Source organism: Manacus candei, unplaced genomic scaffold (assembly GCF_025592945.1).
Source record: "Manacus candei isolate 608988 ecotype Guabito, Panama unplaced genomic scaffold, ASM2559294v1 h1tg000028l, whole genome shotgun sequence".
In the NCBI taxonomy this organism is placed as follows: Eukaryota; Metazoa; Chordata; class Aves; order Passeriformes; family Pipridae; genus Manacus; species Manacus candei.
In genome coordinates, this window is record NW_026138076.1 from 14,317,362 (window position 1) to 14,322,367 (window position 5,006).

The window sequence follows — 5,006 nt, forward strand, 5'->3', positions numbered from 1 at the left end:
TAGAAAATGGGGCCTAGATGAGAACCCAAATCTTTGGAAGACGATAAGATCAGCAGGTAAAGTCTTTCAAGAATTGGCAGGACAACCTGTGAAAATAAAAACATAGTGTCTCCTTGAACTTGGAAAGGATCCCAGCACTACTGAACTGCTCCATTACTGTATTAGCTTAAGTTATTGGTAGTCTGTATAAAAATTCAGTATTTCCATTTATAGATATCAGTATTCTTAATAAATGTGTGGAAGACTCTGCTGGTGGCATATTGCAATTAGCCATGGTATAAATCCAAATTTGGTAATACTTAAGTAAAAGTTGCTTGAGCAACCTTGATTGTGCAATCGCTACGAGCGTACACAAAGGAAAAAATTATTGCATAATAACATGCTGTTTTTCTTTCAGGAAGCATACCTCATTCAGTACCTGAGATGGGATGTTTCTGGGACCAAAACAAGGTTGTATAGTAGAAAGGCTTGCTGTGGCCTGGATCTCCCATTTATAGCAGAAATTGAAATACGAACAGTGGTTGAAGCAAAGACTTAAGAGGTGGGAGTGGTGGAAAGAATGGTTTAATTAGTTCCATCAATGTCACCTTGGACAACAGAGTAACACTCTGCTGACTGTTCCTAGATGGCCACAAGCTATGTGCTCCCAGGTTTCTCATTGTCTGGCTTGAGACTGTGATCTGCTTTGCAGAAGTATTTTGAAACTCACTCAGTGGCAGCTGAAGGTAGTAGAAGATATTTGAATATAGCAGGAGCTGTGCAATGCCAATTTTTGTAAAAAATATACCTTGCTTGTTTTAGAAAAGGACAACTGAAACCTTGGTCTTAAAGAAGACTCTCAGTCCACCAGTCTTTTTCCTATTTGTGCTGTGCTCATAGAGGTTACAGGAGTAATTTAATTTTATAAGTGTGAAGAACTTAAAAGTCTGTAGAGTTTCTGTACTATGATTACCTAAAGAACATCAAATAAAGTGGATAAAATACATCCAGTTTTCTTCTTTCACCTTCTTCCTAGAAGGGGAAATGTCTGAGGTGTTTTATTTAAATTTTAAACACGATTGAATGTTCTCGTATGTGTTTATTTGCTTTAGAGAAGACAATTTTGAATAGCAGAAAGGGGGGAGCTAGAAGTGATTTTGCATTCTTCAAGTTGTACACAGTCTTACACCAAGCTTAGGACAAGTCTACCCCAGTACAAAGAAGCTTCTGTTCTCTACAGAGAATGGACTCAATTTGAAGCAGTAATATTTCACATCCTATCCATATCTTCACCTAGAACTTCATGGTCTATTTTATCAGAACACTATGTATGGTGGTGTGCATCCTCTTTGTTCTCAATTACGGTACCATAGGTCTTACATTGTCACATTACTTTCACATGTAAATTTTAGCACTACAAAGGGAAGGATACTCAGCTTGATGCTGAAAAGAAATTAGACTTAACTTAGCAATCTACTCTACTGAAGAGATGCACTGCAAGGGTCTAGACATTTGAAAATCCCAGCTACAGACTCTGAGGCCATATAAAGGTCATTACTACAGTTGAACTGGAACAGAAAGAAGATGAATATTCCGAGACAGGGAAAATACTCAACTATGTGATCTTGAGTTATTTTCTTCAGGATTAAGAAAAAAATAGAAGAAATTGAGACAAAGTAACAGAGATCAATGGATAACTCTGGAAGCTGGTGTTAGAAGGAAAGTTTAGACAAATTTGTCATTTGTAGAATATTCTATTGGTGGATTGGTTTCCCTGTTGGTATAAATTTTCTGTAGTTATAGTCAACAGAGGTGATATCAGGATCATGAGACGAAAAAGCATTGAGAATTTTGGAGTAATGAGTTACAGCATCCATCATTTGTAGAGTTTTAAATAAGATACTTAAAAAATTGGATAAGGTTAATGAGAATGCAAACCATGGATAAAGAAACACTGGAGAGCATAAAGAAAAAAAGAAGAAAAAAAAAGAGAAAAATGTTACTCGCCTCTAAAAAAAACCTGACCAAACATTTTCCAACTAATTAATTGAGTTAATTAATTAAGATGAATAGAAATGAAAGCTGTTGTCAAATAGTTAAAAGTTAAATTTTTTACAAATAAATTATTGGATATCTCTAGAAGCAAGGGAAATATATAGATTCGAGGATAAGAAATGCAAACAATGTGAGGAAATGTACAATACTGATGTAGAGTATCAAGCTGGATAGCAAAGAATAAAGAGAATACAGAGAAAAAGAAAACATGAGAGGCTCATGAGCTCTCTAGAGCATGCAGCTTTGTCGCATAGAAATAAAGAGTAAGGCTGTGAGAGCAGTGTGTACCTTTAGAATGTGATAGCCTTAAAGATGTAAGCAAGAACAGCATAGATGAAGTGTCACACTGATCTTTTAAAAAGATGGAAACATATTACATGCATTGGAGGGGAAAGGGTAAAACAGTGAATGGGGTCCACTATAGAATCACAAACTCATATTTACATACAGAAAGACATCAGGAAATACTACCAGAAACTCTATCACTAGGAGTGATTTGAACTTCTCAGATTTGTACTGCAGAACAAATGCTAAAAAGAAATTAGGGTTTGTATTGTCTTGGACTCAGTAACCAACAAATTTATATGCCAGACAGAAACATACTTTGTTTTTGCAGACTTTGGTAACTAAAAAACACATAGCATAAAAAAAATAGCTGTAGAAAATAATCTTGGGAAGAACAATAATGAGAGAATTCATTTTAAATTAAATAGAAGGAAAACTGCAAACTAGTCTTTAAAGCTTCTAAGTGAAGTCTTCAATAAAATAATTTTCTTTTAAGCTAAGCAGAATGCAAAACTTAGTTTCTCATTCATGGTTCACTATAGAAAGAACCTAAATACTTAAAACCCACAAAGTTGCATAAACAAATTAAAATAAATATGAGTGAATGTACAAATAAATAAATAAATAATGACTGGGAATAATCGAAGAATGGAAAGCCTAAAGGAATTGAAAATGAAGCTGATTAGAAAATTATCATTTAAACTTAATTCTTCTGGGATAAGGAAGAATTTTCTAAAGTAAAAGTGAGATAGATTTTTATTTTAATTGCACATATTTATACCTCTATAAATAAAAGAGAACTGGGGTGAAGTGGAAACATTGTATAAAGATTAAGAAAAGTCCATGCTGAAGTTCAATTTTCAGTGAGGTTACAGGGATGATATGGGACACAAATGACCATTTGAAATGGAAAAAACTTTCAGTGCTTCATGTATAAAAACTGAGAGGAATCGTCACTGTTCCAGAATCATAAGAGTACTGGCACAGTAATGCAGCTCCTCTGGCAGAGGACTGAAATCCATCAAGCTTCAGTAAACACACAAAAGAGAAAAAAATTTTAAATGTTACACATATTTAAGACACTAAAATAGGGTGACCCTTACAACTGTGACTCTGTCTATGTTTTACAATAGGAAGGAATGAAGGCACGGAGGCACAGGAAAAATGTGATAAAACACAGCCTGGGTTTGACAAAGATAAATTGTACCAGACTAACCCGATATCCTTGGGGAGATAATTGCTTCTCTAGACAATGGAAATAGGTCTAATCTAGATTTAATCTACTTGCAAGCCGGGAAAACATTTGATGCTTAATAGGAAATTATTACTTAAACTAGAGAAGATTATGATTGGGATAAGAACTGAGAAGTGGGTAAATAAGAAACTGACAACAGTGTAGCACAGAGGAGCCACAGTGAAATACATGATCAGTTCTGATATTAGTATTTTCAGCTGTGATCTTGGCTTAAAAATAAAAAAATGCTGATGAAATCCCCTAACGGCATGAGTTTGAGAAGCTTCATTAGTCCCAAAGAAGAAATGGTCTCAGGTACAAGAAGGTATTTCAAGAGGAATTTTAGAAAGATTCAGAGATCTTTCAAACAATTATCTCTGCTGAAATCCACAAGGATTTTGGTGTTCTGCCTGTATGAATATGTACATTTTACATTGGTCATCCCCACTAACATTGATAAAATTACACCTATAGAAGCTAATTACAGAGTAGCAGAAGTGTAATTTTTATTGCAGACATTGCCATAAAACAGCTCAGTGCAGACATTAGCAATTGCACTTCAGTCCAGTTCAGTTTAATTAGGTGCTCTCTGCTTTTTGTACTGTGGTTTTTGCAGTACGACATTTTCTACTTTATTACAGGGACTGTTTTACTGTTAGAAATAACTTCCCTTTCCCTTTTCTTGTTTTTAATCAATATTTGAATTGACACCATTTCTTCAACCAAGAGGGCAGACCAATAGTTAATTCAAAAGCAGAAAAGAGTAAATGGCCTATAAGAAGCGTAACATGATGCTAATAAAAAAAATGCAATAGCTAGGCATGCTCTTTCAATTTGATTTTATCCCCATTCTTTTGGCAGTACACAAAGTGTCCCACTGGGAGGGAAGCAGGAGGCTGTGGCTTGCTTGAAACAAGAACATAATTCCACCGGAAGAAACTTCACAGTTCCTGGAACCAGCTGACTAGTTTCAACTGGCCAGCTATTTAATTTTATCCCATATATGATTTTTAGTTGGTTTCTATTTCATTTTTCTTTGTATATGAGATGAGTTTAAATAACTGACCTGCTTGCATGTGGTCACTTCCTGGGTTTTCTTGTTGCTAGCAATAATATTTTTTATACAATTCTGTTGACTATATGAAGGTTTCATAGCAGCAATAGTCATTATAAAATCATAATCCATAATCAGTCATCTTGGGAAATAATGTTATGATTCAGGACTAATTTAAATAAAATCAAGCTTACTATTGAAATTCTTATCTTGTGCACAAAAATATTTTATCTAACCAGGTGTTACATTAATTTTGATCTATCTCATAATTCAGAACCCCTATAAATGACAATATTGTCTTTCTGTTCCTAAGTTGTTTTAAAATTTCTTATCCCTAGCTTCCAAAGATTTTTAATATTTCTAATCCCATGAAATACTTATAGTTAACAGTCATATTTT